This window comes from Anabrus simplex, chromosome 2 (genome assembly GCF_040414725.1).
Source record: "Anabrus simplex isolate iqAnaSimp1 chromosome 2, ASM4041472v1, whole genome shotgun sequence".
In the NCBI taxonomy this organism is placed as follows: domain Eukaryota; kingdom Metazoa; phylum Arthropoda; class Insecta; order Orthoptera; family Tettigoniidae; genus Anabrus; species Anabrus simplex.
Genome location: NC_090266.1, coordinates 9077271 through 9102611, shown reverse-complemented (window position 1 = coordinate 9102611; position 25341 = coordinate 9077271). Strand labels below are relative to the sequence as shown.

Here is a 25341-nt window from a genome sequence, read left to right as displayed (position 1 = left end):
GAAATGTGCTAAGTTCATTAGCAAAAAAATAAATAAATAAATAAATAAATGATAACTTAAATCATTCCATCGGCAACGACAGATTTTCTGGTTTACAGAGACGCCAAGGTGCCGAAGATGTTCAACACTCGTTCCAACCCCATAACTCTAGTAGGTGCAGTGACTGACATACGCCGTCACTGCAAGACACCACCAAACAATGGAATAAGTGGTGTGTCAAGGCTACGCGGTTGTCATTACCAGTGATGCCCTAACTGCCACTTGGTAGATTGATAGTATATTAAAACAACAGGCATATACTTTCACATGATCAAAGCCACGGGGCTTCAGCTATTATGTGATTGTTGATATCGTGATCATGGTCACGGGGCTTCAGTTATTATGTGATTGTTGATATCGCGATCATAGTCACGGGGCTTCAGTTATTATGTGATTGTTGATATCGTGATCATAGTCACGGGGCTTCAGTTATTATCTCATTGTTGATATCGTCAACATAGTCACGGGGCTTCAGTTATTATGTGATCGAAGCCACGGGGCTTCAGTTATTATGTGATTGTAGATATCGTGAACATAGTCACGGGGCTTCAGTTATTACGTCATTGTTGATATCGTGATCATAGTCACGGGGCTTCAGTTTTTATGTGATTGTTGATATCGTGATCCTAGTCACGGGGCTTCAGTTATTATGTGATCGAAGCCACGGGGCTTCAGTTATTATGTGATTGTTGATATCGTGATCATAGTCACGGGGCTTCAGTTATTATGTCATTGTTGATATCGTCAACAAAGTCACGGGGCTTCAGTTATTATGTGACCGAAGCCACGGGGCTTCAATTATTATGTGATTGTAGATATCGTGAACATAGTCACGGGGCTTCAGTTATGATGTCATTGTTGATATCGTGATCATAGTCACGGGGCTTCAGTTTTTATGTGATTGTTGATATCGTGATCATAGTCACGGGGCTTCAGTTATTATGTGATCGAAGCCACGGGGCTTCAGTTTTTATGTGATTGTTGATATCGTGAACATAGTCACGGGGCTTCAGTTATTATGTGATTGTTGATATCGTGATCGTAGTCACGGGGCTTCAGGTATTATGTGATTGTTGATATCGTGATCGTAGTCACGGGGCTTCAGTTATTATCTCATTGTTGATATCGTCAACATAGTCACGGGGCTTCAGTTATTATGTGATTGTTGATATCGTGAACATAGTCACGGGGCTTCCGTTATTATGTGATCGAAGCCACGGGGCTTCAGTTATTATGTGATTGTAGATATTGTGATCATAGTCACGGGGCTTCAGTTATCATGTGATTGTTGATATCGTGATCACAGCCACGGGGCTTCAGTTATTATGTGATCGAAGCCACGGGGCTTCAGGTATTATGTGATTGTAGATATCGTGAACATAGTCACGGGGCTTCGGTTATTATGTGATCGAAGCCACTGGGCCTCAGTTATTATGTGATTGTAGATATCGTGAACATAGTCACGGGGCTTCAGTTAATATGTCATTGTTGATATAGTGATCATGGTCGTGGGGCTTCAGTTATTATGTGATCGAAGCCACGGGGCCTCAGTTATTATGTGATTGTAGATATCGTGAACATAGTCACGGGGCTTCAGTTATTATGTCATTGTTGATATCGTGAACATAGTCACGGGGCTTCAGTTTTTATGTGATCGAAGTCATGGGGCTTCAGTTATTATGTGATTTTAGATGTCGTGAACATAGTCACGGGGCTTGAGTTATTATGTGATTGTTGATATCATGAACATAGTCACGGGGCTTCAGTTATTATGTGATTGTTGATATCATAATCATAGTCACGGGGCTTCAGTTATTATGTGATTGTAATATCGTGATCACAGCCACGGTACTTCAGTTATTATGTGATTGTTGATGTCGTGATCATAGTCACGGGGCTTCAGTTATTATGTGATCGAAGCCACGGGGCTTCAGTTATTATGTGATTGTAGATATCGTGAACATAGTCACGGGGCTTCAGTTATTATGTCATTGTTGATATCGCGAACATAGTCACGGGGCTTCAGATTTTATGTTATGGAAATCACGGGGCTTCAGTTATTATGTGATTTTAGATGTCGTGAACATAGTCACGGGGCTCGAGTTATTATGTGATTGTTGATATCGTGAACATAGTCACAGGGTTTTTGTTATTATGTGATTGTTGATATCGTGAACATAGTCACGGGGCTTCACTTATTATGTGGTTGTTGATATCGTGAACAGAGTCACGGGGCTTCAGTTATTATGTGATTGTTGATATCGTGAACATAGTCACAGGGTTTTTGTTATTATGTGATTGTTGATATCGTGAACATAGTCACGGGGCTTCACTTATTATGTGATTGTAGATATCGTGATCCTAGCCACGGGGCATCAGTTATTATGTGATTGTTGATATCGTGATCATAGCTACGGGGCTTCACTTATTATGAGATTGTTGATATCGTGAACATAGTCACGGGGCTTCTGTTATTATGTGATTGTTGACATCGTGATCATAGCTACGGGGCTTCACTTATTATGAGATTGCAGATATCGTGAACATAGTCACGGGGCTTCAGTTATTATGTCATTGTTGATATCGTGAACATAGTCACGTTCTTCAGTTTTTATGTGATGGAAGTCACGGGGCTTCAGCTATTATGTTATTTTAGATGTCGTGAACATAGTCACGGGGCTTCTGTTATTATGTGATTGTTGATATCGTGAACATAGTCACGGGGCTTCACTTATTATGTGGTTGTTGATATCGTGAACAGAGTCACGGGGCTTCAGTTATTATGTGATTGTTGATATCAAGATCATAGTCGCGGAGCTTCAGTTATTATGTCATTGTTGATATCATGCTCAAAGCCACGGCGCTTCAATTATTATGTGAATGTTGATATCGTGATCATAGTCACGGGGCTTCAGTTATTATGTGATTGTTGATATCGTGATCATAGTCACGAGGCTTCAGTTATTATGTGATTGTTGATATCGTGATTATAGCCACAGGGCTTCAGTTATGTGATTGTTGATATCGTGATCGTAGTCACACGGCTTCAGTTATTATGTGATTGTTGATATCGTGATCATAGTCACACTGCTTCAGTTATTACGTGATTGTTGATATCGTGATCACAGCCCCAATGCTTCATTTACAGTGTGATTGTTGATATCGTGATCATAATCTCAGTGCTTCAAATATTATGTGATTGTTTATATCGTGAACATAGTCACGGGGCTTCAGTTATTATGTCATTGTTGATATCGTGAACATAGTCACGTTCTTCAGTTTTTATGTGATGGAAGTCACGGGGCTTCAGCTATTATGTGATTTTAGATGTCGTGAACATAGTCACGGGGCTTGAGTTATTATGTGATTGTTGATATCGTGATCATAGTCACACGGCTTCACTTATTATGTGATTGTTGTTATCGTGATCCTAGCCACGGGGCATCAGTTACTATGTGATTGTTGATATCGTGATCGTAGACACGGGGCTTCACTTATTATGTGATTGTTGATATGGTGATCATAATCACGGAGCTTCAGTTATTATGTGATTGTTGATATCGTGATCATAGTCACGGGGCTTCAGTTATTATGTGATTGTTGATATCAAGATCATAGTCGCGGGGCTTCAGTTATTATGTCATTGTTGATATCATGATCAAAGCCACGGGGCTTCAATTATTATGTGAATGTTGATATCGTGATCGTAGTCACGGGGCTTCACTTATTATGTGATTGTTGATATCGTGATCATGGTCACGGGGCATCAGTTATTATGTGATTGTTGATATCATGATCATAGTCGCGGGGCTTCAGTTATTATGTGATTGTTGATATCATGATCATAGTCGCGGGGCTTCAGTTATTATGTGAATGTAGATATCGTGATCATAGCCACAGGGCTTCAGTTATTATGTGATTGTTGATATCGTGGTCATAGCCACAGGGTTTCAGGTATTATGTGATTGCTGATATCGTCATCATAGCGACGGGGCATCAGTCATTATGTGATTGTAGATATCGTGAACATAGTGGCGGGGCTTCACTTATTACGTGATTGTTGATATCTTGATCATAGCCACGGGGCTTCAGTTATTATATGATTGTTGATATCGTGCTCATAGCCACGGGGCTTCAGTTATTATATGATTGTTGATATCGTGCTCATAGTTGCGGGGCTTCAGTTATTATGCGATTGTAGATATCGTGATCATAGTCACGGGGCTTCATTCATTATGTGATCGAAGCCACGGGGCTTCAGTTATTATGTGATTGTAGATATCGTGAACATAGTCACGGGGCTTCATTTATTATGTGAATGTAGATATCGTGATCATAGTCACGGGGCTTCAGTTATTATGTGATTGTAAATATCGTGAACATAGTCGCGGGGCTCCATTTATTATGTCATCGAAGCCACGAGGCTTCAGTTATTATGTGATTGTAGATATCGTGAACATAGTCACGGGGCTTCACTTATTCTGTGATTGTTGACATCGTGTTCATAGAAACGGGGCTTCAGTAATTAAGTGATCGAAGCCACGGGGCTTCACTTATTATGTGAATGTAGATATCGTGATCGTAGTCACGAGGCTTCAGATATTATGTGATCGAAGCCACGAGGCTTCAGTTAATATGTGATTGTAGATATCGTGAATATAGTCACGGGGCTTCATTTATTATGTGAATGTAGATATCGTGATCATAGTCACGGGGCTTCAGTTATTATGTGATTGTAAATATCGTGAACATAGTCACGGGGCTCCATTTATTTTGTCATCGAAGCCACGAGGCTTCAGTCATTATGTGATTGTAGATATCGTGAACATAGTCACGGGGCTTCATTTATTATGTGATTGTAGATATGGTGAACATAGTCACGGGGCTTCATTTATTATGTAAATGTATATATCGTGATCATAGTCACGGGGCTTCAGTTATTATGTGATTGTTGATATCGTGAACATAGTCACGGGGCTTCAGTTATTATGTGATTGTTCATATCGTGATCATAGTCACGGGGCTTCAGTTATTATGTGATTGTTGATATCGTGAACATAGTCACGGGGCTTCAGTTATTATGTGATTGTTGATATCGTGATCATAGTCACGGGGCTTCAGTTATTATGTGATTGTTGATATCGTGATCGTAGTCACGGGGCTTCACTTATTATGTGATTGCTGATATCGTGATCATAGTCACGGGGCTTCAGTTATTATGTGATTGTTGATATCGTGATCGTAGTCACGGGGCTTCAGTTATTATGTGATTGTTGATATCAAGATCATAGTCGCGGGGTTTCAGTTATTATGTCATTGCTGATATCATGATCAAAGCCACGGGGCTTCAATTATTATGTGAATGTTGATATCGTGATCATAGTCACGGGGCTTCAGTTATTATGTGATTGTTGATATCGTGATCATAGTCACGGGGCTTCAGTTATTATGTGATTGTTGATATCGTGATTATAGCCACAGGGCTTCAGTTATGTGATTGTTGATATCGTGATCGTAGTCACACGGCTTCAGTTATTAAGTGATTGTTGATATCGTGATCATAGTCACACTGCTTCAGTTATTATGTGATTGTTGATATCGTGATCACAGCCACAATGCTTCAGTTACAGTGTGATTGTTGATATCGTGATCATAATCTCAGTGCTTCAAATATTATGTGATTGTTTATATCGTGAACATAGTCACGGGGCTTCAGTTATTATGTCATTGTTGATATCGTGAACATAGTCACGTTCTTCAGTTTTTATGTGATGGAAGTCACGGGGCTTCAGCTATTATGTGATTTTAGATGTCGTGAACGTAGTCACGGGGCTTGAGTTATTATGTGATTGTTGATATCGTGATCATAGTCACACGGCTTCACTTATTATGTGATTGTTGTTATCGTGATCCTAGCCACGGGGCATCAGTTACTATGTGATTGTTGATATCGTGATCGTAGTCACGGGCCTTCACTTATTATGTGATTGTTGATATCGTGATCATAGTCACGGGGCTTCAGTTATTATGTGATTGTTGGTATCAAGATCATAGTCGCTGGGCTTCAGTTATTATGTCATTGTTGATATCATGATCAAAGCCACGGGGCTTCAGTTATTATGTGAATGTTGATATCGTGATCATAGTCACGGCGCTTCACTTATTATGTGATTGTTGATATCATGATCATAGTCGCGGGGCTTCAGTTATTATGTGATTGTTGATATCATGATCATAGTCGCGGGTCTTCAGTTATTATGTGATTGTTGATATCGTGATCTTAGCCACGGGACTTCAGTTATTATGTGATTGTTGATATCGTGATCATAGCCACAGGGCTTCAGTTATTATGTGATTGTTGATATCGTGGTCATAGCCACAGGGTTTCAGGTATTATGTGATTGCTGATATCGTCATCATAGCCACGGGGCATCAGTCATTATGTGATTGTAGATAAGGTGAACATAGTGGCGGGGCTTCACTTATTACGTGATTGTTGATATCTTGATCATAGTCACGGGGCTTCAGTTATTATGTGATTGTTGATATCGTGCTAATAGTGGCGGGGTTCACTTATTACGTGATTGTTGATATCTTGATCTTAGCCACGCGCCTTCAGTTATATGATTGTTGATATCGTGCTCATAGTGGCGGGGCTTCAGTTATTATGTGATTGTAGATATCGTGAACATAGTCACGGGGCTTCATTCATTATGTGATCGAAGCCACGGGGCTTCAGTTATTATGTGATTGTAGATATCGTGAACATAGTCACGGGGCTTCATTTATTATGTGAATGTAGATATCGTGATCATAGTCACGGGGCTTCAGTTATTATGTGATTGTAAATATCGTGAACATAGTCACGGGGCTCCATTTATTATGTCATCGAAGCCACGAGGCTTCAGTTATTAAGTGATTGTAGATATCGTGAACATAGTCACGGGGCTTCATTTATTATGTGAATGTATATATCGTGATCATAGTCACGGGGCTTCAGTTACAATGTGATTGTTGATATCGTGATCATAGTGGCGGGGCTTCAGTTACAATGTGATTGTTGATATCGTGATCATAGTCACGGGGCTTCACTTGTTATGTGATTGTTGACATCGTGATCATAGCCACGGGGCTGCAGTTATTATGTGATTGTAGATATCGTGTTCATAGTCACGGGGCTTCGGTTATTATGTGAATGTTGATATCGTGCTCATAGTCACGGAGCTTCACTTATTATGTCATTGTTGATATCGTGAACATAGTCACGAGGCTTCAGTTATTATGTGATTGTTGATACCGTGATCATAGTCACGGGGCTTTATTTAAAATGTCATTGTTGTTATCGTGAACATAGTCATGGGGCTCCAGTTATTATGTGATTGTTGATATCGTGATCATTGGGACAGGGTTTCAGGTATTATGTGGTTGTTGATATCGTGATCGTAGTCACGGGGCTTCACTTATTATGTGATTGTTGATATCGTGATCATTGCGACAGGGTTTCAGGTATTATGTGATTGTTGATATCGTGTTCATGGCCACAGGTTTTCAGGTATTATGTGATTGTTGATATCGTGATCATAGCCACAGGGCTTCAGGTACTATGTGATTGTTGATATCGTGATCGTAGTCACGGGGCTTCACTTATTATGAGATTGTTGATATCGTGATCATTGCGACAGGGTTTCAGGTATTATGTGATTGTTGATATCGTGTTCAAAACCACGGCGCTTCAATTATTATGTGATTGTTGACATCGCGATCATAGCCACGGGGCTGCAGTTAATATGTGATTGTTGATATCATGATCATAGTCGCGGGGCTTCAGTTATTATGTGATTGTTGATATCGTGATCATAGTCACGGGGCCTCTGTTATCACTGAGAATCACTTGCTTATTACACTATTCACTGAGGATCACTAATTTCTTTCACTATTCACTGAGGATCACTTGCTCCTCACACTATTCACTGAGGATCATTTGCTCCTCACTCTATTCACTGAGGATCACTAATTTCTCACACTATTCACTGAGGATCACTAATTCCTTACACTATTCACTGAGGATCACTAATTTCTTACACTATTCACTGAGGATCACTTATTTCTTACACTATTCACTGAGGATCACTAATTTCTTACACTATTCACTGAGGATCACTAATTTCTCACAGTATTCACTAAGGATCACTAATTTCTTACACTATTCACTGAGGATCACTATTTTCTTACACTATTCACTGAGGATCACTTGCTCCTCACACTATTCACTGAGGATCACTAATTTCTTACACTATTCACTGAGGATCACTAATTTCTTACACTATTCACTGAGGATCACTAATTTCTTACACTATTCACCGAGGATCACTAATTTCTTACACTATTCACTGAGGATCACTAATTTCTCACACTATTCACTGAGGATCACTAATTTCTTACACTATTCACTGAGGATCACTAATTTCTTACACTATTCACTGAGGATCACTTGCTCCTCACACTATTCACTGAGGATCACTTGCTCCTAACACTATTCACTGTGGATCACTAATTTCTCACACTATTCACTGAGGATCACTAATTTCTCACACTATTCACTGAGGATCACTAATTTCTCACACTATTCACTGAGGACCACTAATTTCTTACACTATTCACTGAAGATCACTAATTTCTTACACTATTCACTGAGGATCACTTGCTCCTCACACTATTCACTGAAGATCACTAATTTCTTACACTATTCACTGAGGATCACTAATTTCTCACACTATTCACTGAGGATCACTAATTTCTCACACTATTCACTGAGGATCACTAATTTCTCACACTATTCACTGACGATCACTAATTTCTTACACTATTCATGATGATCACTAATTTCTTACACTATTCATGATGATCACTAATTTCTTACACTATTCACTGAGGATCACTTGCTCCTCACACTATTCACTGAGGATCACTAATTTCTTACACTATTCACTGAGGATCACTTGCTCCTCACACTATTCACTGAGGATCACTAATTTCTAACACTATTCACTGAGGATCACTAATTTCTTACACTATTCACTGAGAATCACTAATTTCTTACACTATTCACTGAGGATCACTAATTTCTTACACTATTCACTGAGGATCACTAATTTCTTACACTATTCACTGAGGATCACTAATTTGTTACACTATTCACTGAGGATCACTAATTTCTTACACTATTCACTGAGGATCACTTGCTCCTCACACTATTCACTGAGGATCATTTGCTCCTCACTCTATTCACTGAGGATCACTAATTTCTTACACTATTCACTGAGGATCACTAATTTCTCACACTATTCACTGAGGATCACTAATTTCTTACACTATTCACTGAGGATCACTTATTTCTTACACTATTCACTGAGGATCACTAATTTCTTACACTATTCACTGAGGATCACTAATTTCTCACAGTATTCACTGAGGATCACTAATTTCTTACACTATTCACTGAGGATCACTAATTTCTTACACTATTCACTGAGGATCACTTGCTCCTCACACTATTCACTGAGGATCACTAATTTCTTACACTATTTTCTGAGGATCTCTAATTTCTTACACTATTCACTGAGGATCACTAATTTCTTACACTATTCACCGAGGATCACTAATTTCTTACACTATTCACTGAGGATCACTAATTTCTCACACTATTCACTGAGGATCACTAATTTCTTACACTATTCACTGAGGATCACTAATTTCTTACACTATTCACTGAGGATCACTTGCTCCTCACACTATTCACTGAGGATCACTTGCTCCTCACACTATTCACTGAGGATCATTTGCTCCTCACTCTATTCACTGAGGATCACTAATTTCTTACACTATTCACTGAGGATCACTAATTTCTCACACTATTCACTGAGGATCACTTGCTCCTCACACTATTCACTGAGGATCACTTGCTCCTTACACTGTTCACTGAGGATCACTAATTTCTCACACTATTCACTGAGGATCACTAATTTCTTACACTATTCACTGAGGATCACTAATTTCTTACACTATTCACTGAGGATCACTTGCTCCTCACACTATTCACTGAGGATCACTAATTTCTCACACTATTCACTGAGGATCACTAATTTCTTACACTATTCACTGAGGATCACTTGCTCCTTACACTGTTCACTGAGGATCACTAATTTCTCACACTATTCACTGAGGATCACTAATTTCTTACACTATTCACTGAGGATCACTAATGTCTTACACTATTCACTGAGGATCACTAATTTCTTACACTATTCACTGAGGATCACTTGCTCCTTACACTGTTCACTGAGGATCACTAATTTCTCACACTATTCACTGAGGATCACTAATTTCTTACACTATTCACTGAGGATCACTAATGTCTTACACTATTCACTGAGGATCACTAATGTCTTACACTATTCACTGAGGATCACTAATTTCTTACACTATTCACTGAGGATCACTTGCTCCTTACACTGTTCACTGAGGATCACTAATTTCTCACACTATTCACTGAGGATCACTAATTTCTTACACTATTCACTGAGGATCACTAATGTCTTACACTATTCACTGAGGATCACTAATTTCTTACACTATTCACTGAGGATCACTTGCTCCTCCCACTATTCACTGAGGATCACTAATTTCTCACACTATTCACTGAGGATCACTAATTTCTCACACTATTCACTGAGGATCACTAATTTCTCACACTATTCACTGAGGATCACTAATTTCTTAAACTATTCACTGAGGATCACTAATGTCTTACACTATTCACTGAGGATCACTAATTTCTCACACTATTCACTGAGGATCACTTGCTCCTCACACTATTCACTGAGGATCACTTGCTCCTTACACTGTTCACTGAGGATCACTAATTTCTCACACTATTCACTGAGGATCACTAATTTCTTACACTATTCACTGAGGATCACTAATTTCTTACACTATTCACTGAGGATCACTTGCTCCTTACACTGTTCACAGAGGATCACTAAATTCTCACACTATTCACTGAGGATCACTAATTTCTTACACTATTCACTGAGGATCACTAATGTCTTACACTATTCACTGAGGATCACTAATTTCTTACACTATTCACTGAGGATCACTTGCTCCTTACACTGTTCACTGAGGATCACTAATTTCTCACACTATTCACTGAGGATCACTAATTTCTTACACTATTCACTGAGGATCACTAATTTCTTACACTATTCACTGAGGATCACTTGCTCCTTACACTGTTCACTGAGGATCACTAATTTCTCACACTATTCACTGAGGATCACTAATTTCTTACACTATTCACTGAGGATCACTAATGTCTTACACTATTCACTGAGGATCACTAATGTCTTACACTATTCACTGAGGATCACTAATGTCTTACACTATTCACTGAGGATCACTAATTTCTCACACTATTCACTGAGGATCACTAATTTCTTACACTATTCACTGAGGATCACGAATTTCTTACACTATTCACTGAGGATCACTTGCTCCTTACACTGTTCACTGAGGATCACTAATTTCTCACACTATTCACTCAGGATCACTAATTTCTTACACTATTCACTGAGGATCACTAATGTCTTACACTATTCACTGAGGATCACTAATTTCTTACACTATTCACTGAGGATCACTAATTTCTTACACTATTCACTGAGGATCACTTGCTCCTTACACTGTTCACTGAGGATCACTAATTTCTCACACTATTCACTGAGGATCACTAATTTCTCACACTATTCACTGAGGATCACTAATTTCTTACACTATTCACTGAGGATCACTAATTTCTCACACTATTCACTGAGGATCACTAATTTCTTACACTATTCACTGAGGATCACTAATTTCTTACACTATTCACTGAGGATCACTAATTTCTCACACTATTCACTGAGGATCACTTGCTCCTTACACTGTTCACTGAGGATCACTAATTTCTCACACTATTCACTGAGGATCACTAATTTCTTACACTATTCACTGAGGATCACTAATTTCTTACACTATTCACTGAGGATCACTTGCTCCTCACACTATTCACTGAGGATCACTAATTTCTTACACTATTCACTGAGGATCACTAATTTCTTACACTATTCACTGAGGATCACTAATTTCTTACACTATTCACTGAGGATCACTAATGTCTTACACTATTCACTGAGGATCACTTGCTCCTCACACTATTCACTGAGGATCACTAATTTCTTACACTATTCACTGAGGATCACTAATTTCTTACACTATTCACTGAGGATCACTAATTTCTCACACTATTCACTGATGATCACTAATTTCTCACACTATTCACTGAGGATCACTAATTTCTCACACTATTCACTGAAGATCACTAATTTCTCACACTATTCACTGAGGATCACTAATTTCTCACACTATTCACTGAGGATCACTAATTTCTTACACTATTCACTGAGGATCACTAATTTCTTACACTATTCACTGAGGATCACTAATTTCTCACACTATTCACTGAGGATCACTAATTTCTCACACTATTCACTGAGATCACTAATTTCTTACACTATTCACTGAGGATCACTTGCTCCTCACACTATTCACTGAGGATCACTAATTTCTTACACTATTCACTGAGGATCACTAATTTCTCACACTATTCACTGATGATCACTAATTTCTCACTCTATTCACTGAGGATCACTAATTTCTTACACTATTCACTGAGGATCACTAATTTCTCACACTATTCACTGAGGATCACTAATTTCTTACACTATTCACTGAGGATCACTAATTTCTTACACTATTCACTGAGGATCACTTATTTCTTACACTATTCACTGAGGATCACTAATTTCTTACACTATTCATTGAGGATCACTAATTTCTTACACTATTCACTGAGGATCACTTGCTCCTTACACTGTTCACTGAGGATCACTAATTTCTTACACTATTCACTGAGGATCACTAATTTCTCACAGTATTCACTGAGGATCACTAATTTCTTACACTATTCACTGAGGATCACTAATTTCTTACACTATTCACTGAGGATCACTTGCTCCTCACACTATTCACTGAGGATCACTAATTTCTTACACTATTCACTGAGGATCACTAATTTCTTACACTATTCACCGAGGATCACTAATTTCTTACACTATTCACTGAGGATCGCTAATTTCTCACACTATTCACTGAGGATCACTAATTTCTTACACTATTCACTGAGGATCACTAATTTCTTACACTATTCACTGAGGATCACTTGCTCCTCACACTATTCACTGAGGATCACTTGCTCCTAACACTATTCACTGAGGATCACTAATTTCTCACACTATTCACTGAGGATCACTAATTTCTCACACTATTCACTGAGGATCACTTATTTCTTACACTATTCACTGAGGATCACTAATTTCTTACACTATTCATTGAGGATCACTAATTTCTTACACTATTCACTGAGGATCACTTGCTCCTTACACTGTTCACTGAGGATCACTAATTTCTTACACTATTCACTGAGGATCACTAATTTCTCACAGTATTCACTGAGGATCACTAATTTCTTACACTATTCACTGAGGATCACTAATTGCTTACACTATTCACTGAGGATCACTTGCTCCTCACACTATTCACTGAGGATCACTAATTTCTTACACTATTCACTGAGGATCACTAATTTCTTACACTATTCACTGAGGATCACTAATTTCTCACACTATTCACTGAGGATCACTTGCTCCTCTCACTATTCACTGAGGATCACTAATTTCTTACACTATTCACTGAGGATCACTATTTTCTTACACTATTCACTGAGGATCACTAATTTCTCACACTATTCACTGAGGATCACTTGCTCCTCACACTATTCACTGAGGATCACTAATTTCTTACACTATTCACTGAGGATCACGAATTTCTTGCACTATTCACTGAGGATCACTAATTTCTCACACTATTCACTGAGGATCACTTGCTCCTCACACTATTCACTGAGGATCACTAATTTCTTACACTATTCAATGAGGATCACTAATTTCTTACACTATTCACTGAGGATCACTAATTTCTTACACTATTCACTGAGGATCACTAATTTCTCACACTATTCACTGACGATCACTAATTTCTTACACTATTCATGATGATCACTAATTTCTTACACTATTCACTGAGGATCACTAATTTCTTAAACTATTCACTGAGGATCACTAATTTCTTACACTATTCACTGAGGATCACTTGCTCCTCACACTATTCACTGAGGATCACTAATTTCTTACACTATTCACTGAGGATCATTTGCTCCTCACACTATTCACTGAGGATCACTAATTTCTTACACTATTCACTGAGGATCACTTGCTCCTCACACTATTCACTGAGGATCACTAATTTCTAACACTATTCACTGAGGATCACTAATTTCTTACACTATTCACTGAGAATCACTAATTTCTTACACTATTCACTGAGGATCACTAATTTCTTACACTATTCACTGAGGATCACTAATTTCTTACACTATTCACTGAGGATCACTAATTTGTTACACTATTCACTGAGGATCACTAATTTCTTACACTATTCACTGAGGATCACTTGCTCCTCACACTATTCACTGAGGATCATTTGCTCCTCACTCTATTCACTGAGGATCACTAATTTCTTACACTATTCACTGAGGATCACTAATTTCTCACACTATTCACTGAGGATCACTAATTTCTTACACTATTCACTGAGGATCACTTATTTCTTACACTATTCACTGAGGATCACTAATTTCTTACACTATTCACTGAGGATCACTAATTTCTCACAGTATTCACTGAGGATCACTAATTTCTTACACTATTCACTGAGGATCACTAATTTCTTACACTATTCACTGAGGATCACTTGCTCCTCACACTATTCACTGAGGATCACTAATTTCTTACACTATTTTCTGAGGATCTCTAATTTCTTACACTATTCACTGAGGATCACTAATTTCTTACACTATTCACCGAGGATCACTAATTTCTTACACTATTCACTGAGGATCACTAATTTCTCACACTATTCACTGAGGATCACTAATTTCTTACACTATTCACTGAGGATCACTAATTTCTTACACTATTCACTGAGGATCACTTGCTCCTCACACTATTCACTGAGGATCACTTGCTCCTCACACTATTCACTGAGGATCATTTGCTCCTCACTCTATTCACTGAGGATCACTAATTTCTTACACTATTCACTGAGGATCACTAATTTCTCACACTATTCACTGAGGATCACTTATTTCTTACACTATTCACTGAGGATCACTAATTTCTTACACTATTCACTGAGGATCACTTATTTCTTACACTATTCACTGAGGATCACTAATTTCTTACACTATTCACTGAGGATCACTAATTTCTCACAGTATTCACTGAGGATCACTAATTTCTTACACTATTCACTGAGGATCACTAATTTCTTACACTATTCACTGAGGATCACTTGCTCCTCACACTGTTCACTGAGGATCACTAATTTCTTACACTATTCACTGAGGATCACTAATTTCTTACACTATTCACTGAGGATCACTAATTTCTTACACTATTCACCGAGGATCACTAATTTCTTACACTATTCACTGAGGATCACTAATTTCTCACACTATTCACTGAGGATCACTAATTTCTTACACTATTCACTGAGGATCACTAATTTCTTACACTATTCACTGAGGATCACTTGCTCCTCACACTATTCACTGAGGATCACTTGCTCCTCACACTATTCACTGAGGATCACTTGCTCCTAACACTATTCACTGAGGATCACTAATTTCTCACGCTATTCACTGAGGATCACTAATTTCTCACACTATTCACTGAGGATCTCTAATTTCTCACACTATTCACTGAGGATCACTTGCTCCTCACACTATTCACTGAGGATCACTAATTTCTCACACTATTCACTGAGGATCACTAATTTCTTACACTATTCACTGAGGATCACTAATGGCTTACACTATTCACTGATTATCACTAATTTCTTACACTATTCACTGAGGATCACTAATTTCTTACACTATTCACTGAGGATTACTTGCTCCTCACACTATTCACTGAGGATCACTAATTTCTTACACTATTCACTGAGGATCACTAATTTCTCACACTATTCACTGATGATCACTAATTTCTCACACTATTCACTGAGGATCACTAATTTCTTACACTATTCACTGAGGATCACTAATTTCTCACACTATTCACTGAGGATCACTAATTTCTCACACTATTCACTGAGGATCACTAATTTCTCACACTATTCACTGAGGATCACTAATTTCTTACACTATTCACTGAGGATCACTAATTTCTTACACTATTCACTGAGGATCACTAATTTCTTACACTATTCACTGAGGATCACTAATTTCTTACACTATTCACTAAGATCACTAATTTTTTACACTATTCACTGAGGATCACTAATTTCTTACACTATTCACTGAGGATCACTAATTTCATACTCTATTCACTGAGGATCATTTGCTCCTCACACTATTCACTGAGGATAACTAATTTCTTACACTATTCACTGAGGATCACTAATTTCTTACACTATTCACTGAGGATCACTTATTTCTTACACTATTCACTGAGGATCACTTGCTCCTCACACTATTCACTGAGGATCACTAATTTCTCACACTATTCACTGAGGATCACTAATTTCTCACACTATTCACTGAGGATCACTTGCTCCTCACACTATTAACTGAGGATCAATAATTTCTCACACTATTCACTGAGGATCACTAATTTCTTACACTATTCACTGAGGATCACTTGCTCCTTACACTGTTCACTGAGGATCACTAATTTCTTACACTATTCACTGAGGATCACTAATTTCTTACACCATTCACTGAGGATCATTTGCTCCTCACTCTATTCACTGAGGATCACTAATTTCTTACACTATTCACTGAGGATCACTAATTTCTCACACTGTTCACTGAGGATCACTAATTTCTCACACTATTCACTGAGGATCACTAATTTCTTACACTATTCACTGAGGATCACTAATTTCTTACTCTATTCACTGAGGATCACTTGCTCCTCACACTATTCACTGAGGATCACTTGCTCCTAACACTATTCACTGAGGATCACTAATTTCTCACACTATTCACTGAGGATCACTAATTTCTCACACTATTCACTGAGGATCACTAATTTCTCACACTATTCACTGAGGATCACTAATTTCTTACACTATTCACTGAGGATCACTAATTTCTTACACTATTCACTGAGGATCACTTGCTCCTAACACTATTCACTGAGGATCACTAATTTCTCACACTATTCACTGAGGATCACTAATTTCTCACACTATTCACTGAGGATCACTAATTTCTCACACTATTCACTGAGGATCACTAATTTCTCACACTATTCACTGAGGATCACTAATTTCTTACACTATTCACTGAGGATCACTTGCTCCTCACACTATTCACTGAGGATCACTAATTTCTTACACTATTCACTGAGGATCACTAATTTCTCACACTATTCACTGAGGATCACTAATATCTCACACTATTCACTGAGGATCACTAATTTCTTACACTATTCACTGAGGATCACTAATTTCTTACACTATTCGCTGAGGATCACTAATTTCTTACACTATTCACTGAGGATCACTTGCTCCTCACACTATTCACTGAGGATCACTTGCTCCTCACACTATTCACTGAGGATCACTTGCTCCTCACACTATTCACTGAGGATCACTAATTTCTTACACTATTCACTGAGGATCACTAATTTCTTACACTATTCACTGAGGATCACTTGCTCCTAACACTATTCACTGAGGATCACTAATTTCTCACACTATTCACTGAGGATCACTAATTTCTCACACTATTCACTGAGGATCACTAATTTCTCACACTATTCACTGAGGATCACTAATTTCTCACACTATTCACTGAGGATCACTAATTTCTTACACTATTCACTGAGGATCACTTGCTCCTCACAATATTCACTGAGGATCACTAATTTCTTACACTATTCACTGAGGATCACTAATTTCTCACACTATTCACTGAGGATCACTAATATCTCACACTATTCACTGAGGATCACTAATTTCTTACACTATTCACTGAGGATCACTAATTTCTTACACTATTCGCTGAGGATCACTAATTTCTTACACTATTCACTGAGGATCACTTGCTCCTCACACTATTCACTGAGGATCACTTGCTCCTCACACTATTCACTGAGGATCACTTGCTCCTCACACTATTCACTGAGGATCACTAATTTCTTACACTATTCACTGAGGATCACTTGCTCCTCACACTATTAACTGAGGATCAATAATTTCTCACACTATTCACTGAGGATCACTAATTTCTTACACTATTCACTGAGGATCACTAATTTCTCACACTATTCACTGATGATCACTAATTTCTCACACTATTCACTGAGGATCACTAATTTCTTACACTATTCACTGAGGATCACTAATTTCTCACACTATTCACTGAGGATCACTAATTTCTCACACTATTCACTGAGGATCACTAATTTCTCACACTATTCACTGAGGATCACTAATTTCTTACACTATTCACTGAGGATCACTAATTTCTTACACTATTCACTGAGGATCACTAATTTCTCACACTATTCACTGAGGATCACTAATTTCTTACACTATTCACTGAGGATCACTAATTTCTTACACTATTCACTGAAATCACTAATTTCTTACACTATTCACTAAGGATCACTAATTTCTTACACTATTCACTGAGGATCACTAATTTCTTACACTATTCGCTGAGGATCACTAATTTCTTACACTATTCACTGAGGATCACTTGCTCCTCACACTATTCACTGAGGATCACTTGCTCCTCACACTATTCACTGAGGATCACTTGCTCCTCACACTATTCACTGAGGATCACTAATTTCTTACACTATTCACTGAGGATCACTTGCTCCTCACACTATTAACTGAGGATCAATAATTTCTCACACTATTCACTGAGGATCACTAATTTCTTACACTATTCACTGAGGATCACTAATTTCTCACACTATTCACTGATGATCACTAATTTCTCACACTATTCACTGAGGATCACTAATTTCTTACACTATTCACTGAGGATCACTAATTTCTCACACTATTCACTGAGGATCACTAATTTCTCACACTATTCACTGAGGATCACTAATTTCTCACACTATTCACTGAGGATCACTAATTTCTTACACTATTCACTGAGGATCACTAATTTCTTACACTATTCACTGAGGATCACTAATTTCTTACACTATTCACTGAGGATCACTTATTTTTTACACTATTCACTGAGGATCACTTGCTCCTCACACTATTCACTGAGGATCACTAATTTCTCACACTATTCACTGAGGATCACTAATTTCTCACACTATTCACTGAGGATCACTTGCTCCTTACACTGTTCACTGAGGATCACTAATTTCTTACACTATTCACTGAGGATCACTTGCTCCTCACACTATTCACTGAGGATCACTTGCTCCTCACACTATTAACTGAGGATCAATAATTTCTCACACTATTCACTGAGGATCACTAATTTCTTACACTATTCACTGAGGATCACTTGCTCCTTACACTGTTCACTGAGGATCACTAATTTCTTACACTATTCACTGAGGATCACTAATTTCTTACACTAGTCACTGAGGATCATTTGCTCCTCACTCTATTCACTGAGGATCACTAATTTCTCACACTATTCACTGAGGATCACTAATTTCTCACACTATTCACTGAGGATCACTAATTTCTTACACTATTCACTGAGGATCACTAATTTCTTACACTATTCACTGAGGATCACTTGCTCCTCACACTATTCACTGAGGATCACTTGCTCCTAACACTATTCACTGAGGATCACTAATTTCTCACACTATTCACTGAGGATCACTAATTTCTCACACTATTCACTGAGGATCACTAATTTCTCACACTATTCACTGAGGATCACTAATTTCTCACACTATTCACTGAGGATCACTAATTTCTTACACTATTCACTGAGGATCACTTGCTCCTCACACTATTCACTGAGGATCACTAATTTCTTACACTATTCACTGAGGATCACTAATTTCTCACACTATTCACTGAGGATCACTAATTTCTCACACTATTCACTGAGGATCACTAATTTCTTACACTATTCACTGAGGATCACTTGCTCCTCACACTATTCACTGAGGATCACTAATTTCTTACACTATTCACTGAGGTTCACTAATTTCTTACACTATTCACTGAGGATCACTAATTTCTTACACTATTCACTGAGGATCACTAATTTCTTACACTATTCACTGAGGATCACTTGCTCCTCACACTATTCACTGAGGATCACTAATTTATCACACTATTCACTGAGGATCACTAATTTCTTACACTATTCACTAAGGATCACTATTTTCTCACACTATTCACTGAGGATCACTAATTTCTCACACTATTCACTGAGGATCACTAATTTCTCACACTATTCACTGAGGACCACTAATTTCTTACACTATTCACTGAGGATCACTAATTTCTTACACTATTCACTGAGGATCACTTGCTCCTCACACTATTCACTGAGGATCACTAATTTCTTACACTATTCACTGAGGATCACTAATTTCTCACACTATTCACTGAGGATCACTAATTTCTTACACTATTCACTGAGGATCACTAATTTCTTACACTATTCACTGAGGATCACTTGCTCCTCACGCTATTCACTGAGGATCACTTGCTCCTCAGACTATTCACTGAGGATCACTTGCTCCTCACACTATTCACTGAGGATCACTAATTTCTTACACTATTCGCTGAGGATCACTAATTTCTTACACTATTCACTGAGGATCACTTGCTCCTCACACTATTCACTGAGGATCACTTGCTCCTCACACTATTTTCACTGAGGATCACTTGCTCCTCACACTATTCACTGAGGATCACTAATTTCTTACACTATTCACTGAGGATCACTAATTTCTCACACTATTCACTGAGGATCACTAATTTCTTACACTATTCACTGAGGATCACTAATTTCTCACACTATTCACTGAGGATCACTAATTTCTGACACTATTCACTGAGGATCACTAATTTCTCACACTATTCACTGAGGATCACTTGCTCCTCACACTATTCACTGAGGATCACTAATTTCTTACACTATTCGCTGAGGATCACTAATTTCTTACACTATTCACTGAGGATCACTTGCTCCTCACACTATTCACTGAGGATCACTTGCTCCTCACACTATTCACTGAGGATCACTAATTTCTTACACTATTCACTGAGGATCACTAATTTCTTACACTATTCACTGAGGATCACTAATTTCTCACACTATTTACTGAGGATCACTTTTTTCTCACACTATTCACTGAGGATCACTAATTTCTTACACTATTCACTGAGGATCACTAATTTCTCACACTATTCACTGAGGATCACTAATTTCTTACACTATTCACTGAGGATCACTAATTTCTCACACTATTCACTGAGGATCACTAATTTCTCACACTATTCACTGAGGATCACTAATTTCTCACACTATTCACTGAGGATCACTAATTTCTTACACTATTCACTGAGGATCACTTGCTCCTCACACTATTCACTGAGGATCACAAATTTCTTACACTATTCACTGAGGATCACTAATTTGTTACACTATTCACTGAGGATCACTTGCTCCTTACACTGTTCACTGAGGATCACTAATTTCTCACACTATTCACTGAGGATCACTAATTTCTTACACTATTCACTGAGGATCACTAATTTCTTACACTATTCACTGAGGATCACTAATTTCTTACACTATTCACTGGGGATCACTAATTTCTTACACTATTCACTGAGGATCACTTGCTCCTCACACTATTCACTGAGGATCACTAATTTCGTACACTATTCACTGAGGATCACTAATTGCTCACACTATTCACTGAGGATCACTAATTTCTTACACTATTCACTGAGGATCACTAATTTCTCACACTATTCACTGAGGATCACTAATTTCTCACACTATTCACTGAGGATCACTAATTTCTCACACTATTCACTGAGGATCAGTAATTTCTTACACTATTCACTGAGGATCACTAATTTCTCACACTATTCACTGAGGATCACTAATTTCTCACACTATTCACTGAGGATCACTTGCTCCTCACACTATTCACTGAGGATCACTAATTTCTTACACTATTCACTGAGGATCACTAATTTCTCACACTATTCACTGAGGATCACTTGCTCCTCACACTATTCACTGAGGATCACTAATTTCTTACACTATTCACTGAGGATCACTTGCTCCTCACACTATTCACTGAGGATCACTAATTTCTCACACTATTCACTGAGGATCACTTGCTCCTCACACTATTCACTGAGGATCACTTGCTCCTCACACTATTCACTGAGGATCACTAATTTCTTACACTATTCACTGAGGATCACTAATTTCTCACACTATTCACTGAGGATCACTTGCTCCTCACACTATTCACTGAGGATCACTAATTTCTTACACTATTCATTGAGGATCACTAATTTCTTACTCTATTCACTGAGGGTCACTTGCTCCTTACACTATTCACTTAGGATCACTAATTTCTCACACTATTCACTGAGGATCACTAATTTCTTACACTATTCACTGAGGATCACTAATTTCTTACTCTATTCACTGAGGATCACTTGCTCCTTACACTATTCACTGAGGATCACTAATTTCTCGCACTATTCACTGAGGATCACTAATTTCTTACACTATTCACTGAGGATCACTTGCTCCTCACACTATTCACTGAGGATCACTAATTTCTTACACTATTCACTGAGGATCACTAATTTCTTACACTATTCACTGAGGATCACTTGTTTCTTATTTATTTATTCATTTATTCAAAATTGACTTGTTTTATTTTACGTGGCTCAAGCTATTAAGCCTGCTGTTATGCCAAACCATCTCATATGTACTACATTGTACAAACTACAGAGTATTAGGATTTCTAGTTACATATAATTGATTATGAAATTAAACTTAAATAATAGTTATAAACCAAAGGTAATTTTCTGAGAGACACAATTGAAAAAAACATTAAATACTAATTTCTTAAGTCTATGTACCATTTATAACATGTTTCTTTAAATACATTTCTACTATGTATGTCTCTAATTACAGCCGGAAGGGAATTCCAAGAACGTATGGTTGCAGGTATGAATGAGTTGCCGTACCCGGTCATGTGGTAAATTGTTAAGCTCAGCAGGGAAGAGGTTTCTGACCTTGTAGGTATACTGTTTGGAGATGACAAACATTTAAGATCCATTCTCAGATAACTTGGTGTGTCTGTACGGAGAATGTTGTGAACAAGCGAAACAGAGTGAAGGTTTCTTCTCTCCGCCAAATATAACCACGACAGCTGTTCAAGACAATGTGATACATGACAATACCTGGGCATATTTCATACAAAACGGATGCATGTATTATAGGCCCCCCTGAAGTTTAGCGTTAAGTGTGGTGTTTAGGTTGTTGTATATTACGTCACCATAATCGAAGATGGGTAGAATTAAGCTTTGAACAAGTAACTTTCTTGTATTTAGAGGAAGGAGATCCCGTAAACGTTTAAGAGAGTGCAAAGAAAATAATACTCGTTGGCATATTTTCGTCGTGTGCTACGTCCAGTTTAAGTACTTATCAAAAATGAGGCCAAGGGTTTTTACAGTTTCGTTTATTTGTATTGGTGTTGCGTGGAATAGGATTGGAGAATTTTAACACTTTTCAGTTTGGTATGATTACTTTTGGATCCAATTATGATTGCTTGCGATTTGAATGAATTGACTTTAAGAGAATTATTTTTAATCCAGTCTTTTATATTTTCCAGGTCATCTTTTAGTTTGTTAATGTCTAGTTGGATGTCGTTCGGGTTTATTTGTATATAAAGTTGAATATCGTCTGCGTAGAAATGGTATTTGCACGTTTTTATATGTTCTGGTAGGTCATTTAAGTACAGTGAAAATAGCAGTGGCGCTAGAACACTGCCCTGAACTACGCCAACTTCAGTTTGTTGCCAGTGTGATACTTTCGTACCTGCTGAAACGCACTGCTGCCGCCCAATTAAATAAGAGTGCAGCCACGTCAGTGCGCTTAAAGAACATTTTTGTGTCTGCAGCTTAGCTAATAATATTTCCCTGTCCACACAGTCCAATGCTTTACTTAGGTATAAAAGTACAAGGATAGTCATTTGTCCGTTGTCCATGCCTGCTTGAATGTCATTTGTAACTTTAAGTAGTGCTGTGGTTGTGCTGTGGTTAGGTCTAAATCCTGACTGGTATTTGTCGAGTAAATTGTGTTTGTTAAGGTAATTTGTTATCTGCTTATGAACGACCTTTTCTAATATTTTACTAAGACAAGGAAGTATGCAAATTGGTCGAAAGTCTTCGGGTTTTGTTGGATTATCGATTTTTCTTATCGGTCGTATGATGGCACTTTTCCATATATTGGGAAAGATTCCTGTCATGAGTGAGGTATTTATTATGTGTGTAATTGTTGGGAGAACAATTTCAGTGAGTTTTTTAATTAATGTCAAATTTATTCCGTCACATCCTGTAGCCTCTGACTTTATTTCATGAACTGCGTCTCTGACGTCATTAACAGTTACATGTGAAAAATAAAATTCTTCTCCATCGTGTTTTGTTTTCGTATGAAGTCTGTCGATTGTTTCCCTTTTAGTTCGTTCGTCTGTATGTGAATTTTGTGAGCAGAGAAAATTATTTAATTCGTCTAATGGCAAGTCAGTGTTGTTTTAGTCGGTTTTATTTTTTGTCAAACCAATGTTCCGAAGAATTTTCCAAACTTTGCCAGAACTGTTGTTTTTAAGATTTCATGTGTGTGGCGTATCTTAGCATTCCTGATGGTCTGAGTTGTTGTGTTACGCAATTTTTTGTACTTTTCGAAATTGTCTGCGGTTGGATATTTTTCTATAATGTTTGTAAGCTGCATTTATTTCCTCCATTTTTAACCGTATGTCTTGCGTCAGCCAAGGTGGTGGTTTTCGTTTCACTCGTGCTGTCCGTATGTTT

The 25341-nt window shown here is 37.9% G+C and overlaps 1 protein-coding gene across 2 annotated transcripts in view; it reads left to right on the top strand.

The window, feature by feature from the left end:
* Positions 1-25341, top strand: part of LOC136864958 (lachesin) — a 1585794-nt gene that overhangs the window by 449 nt on the left and 1560004 nt on the right. The window lies entirely within an intron of this gene.